This window comes from Chenopodium album, chromosome 9, assembly GCF_948465745.1.
Source record: "Chenopodium album chromosome 9, dcCheAlbu1.1, whole genome shotgun sequence".
Taxonomy (NCBI): Eukaryota; Viridiplantae; Streptophyta; class Magnoliopsida; order Caryophyllales; family Amaranthaceae; genus Chenopodium; species Chenopodium album.
The window spans coordinates 51,300,214-51,309,429 of NC_137842.1; the positions used below are offsets into that span (position 1 = coordinate 51,300,214).

General features: G+C 41.4%; 1 non-coding gene across 1 annotated transcript; it reads right to left on the reverse strand.

The window, feature by feature from the left end:
* Positions 1–6,630: 6,630 nt before the first annotated feature.
* On the reverse strand, positions 6,631–6,736 carry LOC145560939 (small nucleolar RNA R71). The gene has a single exon (XR_014093530.1). It is a non-coding gene; the product is annotated as a small nucleolar RNA R71 (small nucleolar RNA).
* Positions 6,737–9,216: the final 2,480 nt, after the last annotated feature.

A 9,216-nucleotide genomic window follows, 5' to 3' on the forward strand; every position in this document is an offset into this window, starting at 1 on the left:
CGATTGTTCTTTTTGCCTTGAATATTTTTTTTTCTTTTTTGTGTCCGAATTGCTAAGCTTCAAGTAACATTGCTTCTAATTTGAATCGGTTGCTGCATGTTTTTCACTCCTGGCCGAGTGAAGTTAGATTGTAGGTTTCTTACTACAATCCTACTCGAACATCTAATATATTAGCTGACACATTAATCCTGGGCGAGTGAACTTGAATCGTATGCTCTTTAGTGCAATTCTACTCGGACAGACTCTTAAATACTTATGCCAAATAACTTTCTATTCATGCTTCTTTCCTTCAATGCTATTCGAACGGTGGTTTCTAACTGAACTCTTTTTTTTTTTTTTTCAGTCAGCTACCCTTAAACCTGCGAGGAAGCGACTGGCGCCTGCTTCGATGGATGACGAGTCGTCCAAGGCTCGCAAGGTTTTGGCGTCCAAATGCCGGCAGCCAGGGAAAGGTTGCGGGTTACGTCGGCGCAACCTAAAGGAGAGCAACCCCAACTGGTACTTGGTGGGGACTCCAAGCCATCGGAGCCACCTTCGTCCGAGGTGGCCCGAAATGAGCTCGTCCCAAAGGACAGAGGGGATGTGCTGACCCCTGAAAACACGACCGACCAAGACTCAACTCCTCATGTTAAGTTTTTGGGAACAAAGCCTTCTGGTTCCCAAATTGAAGGGGAGTTGCCCTCTCCGCCTAAGGCAACTGATCAGACTCAGCTGACGCCTCCTCCTAAGGGGCGTCCGCGCTTTGTAAATCTCTCAGAAGGTAACTCTTCGTCTTTTCCTTTCTAACTTTTTCTTTTCTTTAGAGTTTTAATTTGTCTTTATTTTGTAGAAACTTTTGAGGATTTGGACGTTCGTCCCCCTGGTTCTTCCTTAACTAGGGCCGAACGCAAGACTGTCTGGGACGCTATTCAAAAGGCAATCCCGGCCGATACTCTGGACAAATACTGGGGTATCCATGATGGGCACCTGGGTCTAATGATCAACAGTTGCGTTGAGATAATCTTCTTGTTCTTAGGCCAATCACTTAGCCAAATTTTGTAGTTTGTTTTCCTTTACTAATTTTTTCTGTTCGTCTGCAGCTTCTCCTTAGGCTCTTCGCCTTACAATACTAGCGTTCAAGGCAGAGGCGCGAACTCGAGTCGGCCTGGGTTGATCTCCATTGGCTGTAGGATGAGAACACCGGCCTGCTGGCCATAGAGAAGGCTCGCCATCAGACGACGATGAATGCCCTGTTCGAGAAAGCTGCCCGGAAAACTAAAGACATTGTCAAAATGGGCGATGCTCTTAAGCTGGAGAGGCTAGCAAATGAGGCTCTCACAAAGGAGAAGGATAATGCAGTAGCTCTGGTGCCCAGCAGACAGGAAGTGGCCGAGACCTCGGACCATTTGAGGGCCGAGTTGGAGACCACCCAGGAAGCCTTGAACGCAACTCTTCAGGTTGAGGACGAGAGCAACCAGGAGGCCGAGCGTCTAAGTAAGGAGGTAGAAGAGCTGAAATATCAGCTAAGTGCTCCAAGGCCTATTCCTCCAGCTGTTGTTGTCCGCATGGAGCAGTCGGCAGTCACTCGCCTCAAAAAAAGTTCTGAGGACGCCTTTGCCATGATGGTGGAACCGGAAAAACTTGCTTATTATTATGAGTGGTTCACTAGAAGGCTAGAATTCCTCACCATGAAAGAAGAGTACGAGGCTGTCGGTGTGCCCTTCTCTTCCTTTGTTGAAACTCCCGGCTACAGCAATAACTAGGCTGAGGGTGAAGAGGAAGAGGAAGCCGAGGATGAGGCCCCCCTTGCTGATAGTGCGGCCAATGCCGATGATAGGGGTGATGATGCAACCGAGTGAGGAGTCTCTTCCGAAGCTTGTTTTAAGCTTTATTTCTTCTACTTTTTATTTTATTTCTACTATTTCTAAACAATAATTTTTTTATTTGCCGCCTGTTTTGAGTGGGTGTTGTAAGGATTTTGCCGCCTTCTGAGCAGTTTTGATTTATGTTATTTTGTCGCCTTCTTAGAGGTTTTCTGCATTTTTGCACTTAGCAATTTTTTATTATGAATTTTTTTATGCTTACTGCTTTTTCGTACGAGTACTGGGGGTATGCCCCTTTATTTGGCGTTTTCCTAGTCCAAATTCCGAGTAGTTTGATTAACTTAATATATTTATACCTTGAAGGGTATGACTACTAGTAAGTTAATCAAATTATAAATAATGATTTCCCTTGGACTAGGTGAACGCCGAATCAATTTAGAGTATACGGCCTTTGTTGGCTTTGGTTGAGTCGTCCGTTGAAGCTATCGCTCAGATGGACCCAAGAAATTCCAAGTATGGTCTCAACATGTGAATTTCTGTTCATTGGGCTCGGTCACCAAGGGAAGTCTTTGCCCTAAAATGGGCAATTTATGCCTTAGGCAATTTTTCTATTTCCCTTTTGGTCTACTATTCGTTCCGATGGGGTCGAACAGTTAGACTGTCCCTTAGGCTTATTGGCTGAGTGGCTGATCTAAGTATGCTCTTGCTACATTTAGAAGTCGGCATTTTATTAGGTGTCGGCCGAGTGATTTGTCTAAGGATGCCCCTTCTTAACATTTTACTCGGCCAACACATGGTTGGTGGCCGAGTATCTAATGTTTGGATTTCACTCGGCCGATGCTGATTATTGTTCGATTCAGAGTGGCCGAGCCAATCTATTATGTTGGACTCTCATTGAGGTCCTACTCGGCCTATACTTCATGCCCTACTTTTGGGAATACCGAGTTGCCATGTTGAGGCAACCTTGGTTTCTCTTTTCAGGCGACTGCTAGGCTTATTTTTGTGGTGGCGGACCAGCATATCTGTGAGCCACCAGGTTTTCAATTTCATTCGACATTTAGCTTGCTATAATTATGAACATCAAATAAGAATAATAATAAAATTAACAACAATGCTTGACTTTTCATTAATATTTGTCAAAATATTTACATTGTTGGTGGTCGTTTGGCTTAATTACATCATTCGGCCATAAAGGCTTAGTTAAACTACTTGGTCATAAAGACTGATGCAAAATTTGGCTGGTAAGCTTCAAATAAAATATTTTTTCAGATTGTCTGTATTCCATGTTCGAGGAATAGAACGGCCATCTAAGGCTTCAAGACGATATGTTCCATCTCTCACTTCTTCGGTAATCCGGTAGGGCCCTTCCCAATTTGGGGTCAACTTCCCATCTTCGTTAGCTCGGCCTACCGCTTCCATCTTCCTTATAACTAGATCCCCCATCTTTAGCGGACGCTTAGACACTCGGCGGTTATATGCCCTTGTCATCCTCAAATGATAAATTTCGTGTCTGAGTGCCGTATTGCCCCTGGCTTCTGGAAGGAAGTCCAGAGCGGTCTTCATGGCCTCCTAATTGGCCGATTCATCATATAACATCACCCGAAGGGTAGAATCGTACATCTTAATTGGGAGTACTACTTCGGCACCTTAGGCAAAAAAGAATGGGGTCTCTCCTGTGGAACTTTTTGTTGTTGTTCATAGGGACTATAACACATTAACCAACTTATCCGCCCACCGGCCGCCTGCTTTCTCAAACTTGCTCTTTATGCCATTGGAGATTAATTTGTTATAGGCCTCAACTTGGCTGTTGGCTTGTGGTCGGCCGACAGAAGCAAAACAATGAGTGATGCCCTAGTCTCCCAACCATTCTTTGAGCTGGCACATTTCGAATTGGGGTCCATTATCGAACACCATTTAATGTGGCACTCCATAGTAAGTAATTATATTTTTCCAAATGAAAGCTGATACGTTCGTCCACTTAATTTCTCGGACGACCTCGGCTTCAACCCACTTTGTGAAGTAGTCGACTGCTACTAACACATACCCCCTTTGACTTGACGCTTGCGTATACAGACCCAAGATGTCCATGCCCCATTTTGCAAAGGGGAGCGAACTGCTTATGGCCGACAAACTATTAGCCGGGCAATGAATTAAGGTTGCAAACTTCTGGCATTTGTCGCATTTCTTCACCATCTGCATGGCGTCTGCGTTTAAGCTCGGCCAGTAATACCCTAAGTGGGTGGCCTCCTCGGCCAAGGCTCGTCCTCTAATATGGGAACCATAATGTCCCTGGTGGAGGTCATTCAGCACATCATGCCCTCTCTCTAGGGTAATACATTTCAGATAAGGTTTGACAAAGGCTTTCTTGAATAACTTTTTGTTCTTCATCTCGAACCAAGATGATCTCTTTTTTATCAACCAGCTCTTTTTCGGATCAGCCGGAAGCAATCCATCTCTCAGATAGGAAATAATCGCGTCCATCCAAGTTGAGCTTCTATCAATGGTCTGTACTGGCTCGGCATCGATACTTCTCTTTTCCTTTACTTACTAAAACCTCGATCTGGAAGTATCACATGATGAGTGTCATTTATTGCACTCATTTAATTCTCTTTAGGATGAATTTCATGCTATTCTTTAGCTCTTTTACTTAGTTTTTCCTTAATTTTACTATTTATTTCTTTAAGTTTGCATTTTCTTAGTTTGATTTCTTTCTTTATGCATTTCTTAGTTTATTTTGTTATTTTCTCTTTTATTTGCTTGTTTTCCTTTATTTTTCAGTTTAAGGTCGTTTTCCATGTTTCCCGAGCCTCTTCCCGAGTTTGGCAATGATTTAGATGCTTAGTGGTATCCATTTAAAGTGCAAGTTCCTAAAGACCTTGAGTTGTGCATTCAAGCCGTGGGGGAATGATTTCTAATCTTGAACCCGCAAACATGGAGTTTAGAAACTGCAAGGTTCCGTGTCTATCAAGAGCATTAAGTGTAACGCACGAGGAGCATCGGAATGATAGGGAAGAGGGCTCCCCTGCTCCCAGGCGCGGGCGCGCCTCCCTCGGGCGCGGGCGTGCCTGTCTGGGTCCCTGTTCCGTACCCAGTTCTATGCGGCCGCGCTCCCTCTTATGGTTGGCCGCGCCTGTATGGGTTTATTTGGGGACGATCTAACTAACTTCTCTTAGTTAGTTTTGCTATATATAGATTTTCTTTCTATTGTTAGAAGGAAGAAGATTAGAGAATCATTAGAGTTCACTTTTTCAGAAATTCGAATAGAATTAGGTTAGATTCTAGAGAGAGAAAGAGGAGGATTGTAGTAGAGAAACCATTGATTTTGATGATTGAAGATTGATTCTACCTAATTTTGAAGCAAGTTTGTAAGAATCTCTTTACCTTAATGCAATCTTTAGTTCTTTATTTCATTTATGTTGTTAATTTCTCAAATTTGATTAAGTTTTGATTGATTTTAGCTTGTTTGATATTATGATGATGATTTCATTGACTAGTTTAGTTTTAATTGCAATTTCCGTGGATTGTGAGTAGTTAGCTTGCTAGGGTGATGGTGAAACATATATGATGTGATGATTTGATGTGAATTAGGGGATCTTAATGGAGTTGATGATGTGATTAAATTTGTTGTTTGATTATGTGCATGTGTGCTTTAATTGAAGAGTATCTAACTTTGATTGATGCTCTAGATTGCATTGTAGGTTCACATTGATACAGACCATTGATTTGTGTCCTCCATTTGTCGATTGAGGGGATTTGTGAGGTTCCAAGTTAGTGTCTCTCGTAGTTGGCGCTAGTTTGACCTATAGGAAATTAGCCTATCAATCTCTCTTGATTGCATAATTGACCTTCCCTCACAATACTCGACTTAGTCAACTTCCTATCCCAATTTGCTATGTTCATTGCTAATATATTTGGATCCTAACCCTAGTGTTTCATTGTATTTATTTCTATTGCTTGCTTTTCTTGCTTAGTTGCTTAGATTACACACACACCTACCCCCTTGACTTCGAGATAGCTTGACTTAGACAATAGTAGTTGGCCCCCATTCCCTTGGGTTCGATCCTTGACTTGCTGTTATACTTGTATGAAGGTGTGTCGAGAGTTTACAAATTTTGTTTTGACATAGGAAAGTTAGTCCAACGACCTAGCTTCCACTTAGGGTCAAAAATGGCGCCGTTGCTGGGGAATGGCGTAAATGATTGCTATTTCATCTTAATCTCAAAAAAACAAAAAAAAATTTCTCTTTAGGTTACATTTGTAGCTGTGCTATTGATATTTGCTTTGAGTGTTTGTATATGTAGGATAAGAGGAAGGACTTTAGTGCTTTTTGATTCGGAAATCGAGAGAACAATAACAAGGAAAAGGGTTGTGAATCGTTCTTTGAGTCCAAGCTCTCCAAGAGAAGAAGTGCACCAAGAAAGACAAGAAGAGGATCAAGTAAGCATGGGAGATAATCCAAGAGTTACTTTGAAGGAGTTGGGAACTCCCGGTGCATATAGGTTTGAAAGTGGGATTGCTTTGCCAACAACACCGGCAAACAATTTTGAGATAAGACCGGCCATGATCACTTTGATTGAAAGAAGACAATTTAGTGGAGCTAAGATTAAAAGTCCGCTAAACTAAGTCAAAGATTTTGAGAAGTATTACAACACTATCAAAGTGAATGGTGTTTCTCAAGAGTTCATTTGAATCAAGTTGTTCCCCTTCTCTCTCATAGGTCGAGCTTTGGAATGGTTAGATAAGGAGGTCAAGCCAAATTCTCTTAGAACATGGGATGATGTTACCAAGGAATTGTTATCTAGGTTCTACCCCCAAAAGAAAACGGCGGAAGCAAGGGCTTTCATCCAAAGTTTCAAGCAAAAACCTAGTGAGAGCTTGTATGAAGCATGGGAAAGGTATAAGGAGTATCAAAAAGAATGTCCCCATCATGGCATCCCAAAATATCAAATCATTCAATTTTCTATGGAGGGTTGAGTCCTTAAGGCAAATTGTGTCTTGATGCGGGAGTTGGAGGCCCAATCATGAACAAAACCGAAGAAGAGGTTGTGGACATTATAAAAGATGTGGTGCGCCACTACATGGATTGGCAAGAAGGAGAAAGAAAGTCTTCAAGCAGGAATGGATCAATGGTTTACTCGGTTGATCAACTTAATGCCATCAACAATCTATCCTCTCAAATTGCAAGTTTGGGGAAAGAGATGACAATAATCAAGGCCAAGCTTGAGAGTGCAAATTCCAATGCACAAGGTCATCCCTCCCACATTAAATAGAGAGATACAACTTCTAACTCTACTCCTCTTTCTACTTCTAACAATATCCCAATGGATGCTTGTTTTGTGATAATTGTGGGTCTTATGACCATGATGCTTCTACTTTTTCAAATGGTTTTGAAAGTCTTGATGATGGTGAGAATAGTGAATATGAACATGTGAATTTTGTCTCAAACAATAACAATGGTCAAAGGTTTGATGGACCAAGAAACTTTGGAAATAGAAATTCTCACCAATAAGGTGGATTTGATAACTATAAGAATGGTAATTATAGGAACCAAGGAAACCAAACTTTCCGAGGCAACTATAATAATCAAGGTTATGGGAATCAAAACCAAGGCCATGGGTATGGAAATCAAAGCCAATCTCAAGGCTTTGGTGGCCAAAACAAAAATTTTGGCAACAACCAAAATCGAGGCAATTGGAACAATAAAAATAGGGGAAATTTTCAAAACAATCAAAGGGGACCCCACCTGGATTTGGTTCAAAGTCTCAAGGTGTTGGTGAAAATTCCTATTCTCAATCATCCAAGTCAAATTTGGAGGAGATAAATGAAAATCAAACAAAAATCTTGAACACCTATATGGCGGTGAGCGATAAGAAATTTAATGAGATCATGACACATAACAAGATGCTTGAGACACAAATCACCCAACTCGCAAACACTTTGAAAGATTGTGCTAGTCCTTCTTCATTGCCTTCTCAAGGAGTTGATCCAAAGAAACCCGTTTATTCTATCACCACAAGGAGTGGAAGAGTTCTTGAAGAGAGAGTTTCTAGGGATTGTGAGGAGGACAAGAAGAAGAGTGTTTCAAGTGAGCGAAAAGAGGAAGATGTGTCAAGAGATGTTAGCAAAGAAGAGAGCCATGATAAAAAGAAGATTGATGAGAGAAAGCAAGAGGAAGTGAGAAAACCCGACCTTCCATATCCGTAAAAGTTTATGAGGAACAAACTAGATGAACAATTTGGGAGATTTCTTGAAATGTTGAAGGAGGTCCATCTTTCTATCCCTGTTACTGAAGCCATGACACAAATGCCTAGATATTCCAAGTTCCTTAAGGATATCTTGAGTGGCAAGAGATATTGTAACGAGATAGATTCGGTGGAGCTTGGTGAGTGTTGTAGTGCTTTGATTCACAATGACCTCCCCAAGAAGATGAAAGATCCGAGTAATTTCTCCATCCCTTGCAAAATCAAGAGTAAGTTGTTTGAGAATGCTCTATGTGATTTGGGTGCTAGTGTGAGCATAATGCCCTTCTCGGTCTTCAAGAAGCTAAATCTAGGAGAACTTCTTCCTACCAACATGACTTTGTAGTTAGCCGATAGGTTTATCAAGTTTCCAAAGGGAAGAGTTGAAGATGTTCCCTTAAAGATAGGAGGTTTTACAATCCCCGTTGATTTCATTGTACTTGAAATAGAAGAAGATGACCACATTCAAATTATCTTAGGGAGACCGTTCCTAGCTACTTCTGGAGCTTTGATTGATGTTAAGGGAGGCCGAATTACCTTGAGAGTTGGTAACAAGAAAGAGAGTTTTGAGCTAAAACCAATGCATGAGTCCTTATCCCTTATGAAAGGAATTAAGAGTGATGATTTCCTTCGTTCTTGAAATAATGTGTATGTGATTGATTCTTCATCTAACAATGTTCATTATATTTTTGATGATATGCTTGTGAGTTTTGATTGCATGAAAGTTAGTGAATATAAGAAGGATCTTCCCAAGGCTATGAACGAAGAGGAAATCGACATTCCTCATTGGTTTGAGCTCTACACTCGAGAGGAAGAGGAGGATTCCATGGAGGTAGATGGTGTGAAACCGTCTACGAAAAGAAACAAAATCAAGAAGAAAGCAAGAGCCTCGAAGAAGAAGAGAATGAGATTGAAGATGACAAATGAAAAGATGGTTTTTGATGTGCAAGCTAGAGAAGTCTTGTCAAGCAATAATGAGAGGTTGCTTGAAAATGAAGGAGAAGTTGTTATTTTCGCCACTTTGAAGAAGGTGGTGTTCATTGACCCTTCGTGATTTGGAGGAAGGGTCGAGCTAAGGACCTTAAGCAAGCGCTTCCCGGGAGGCAACCTGGAGATTTCTTACCTTTTCTTTTTATTTCATTTTTTCTTAACGGAAATTTCATGAAATGCCCCTG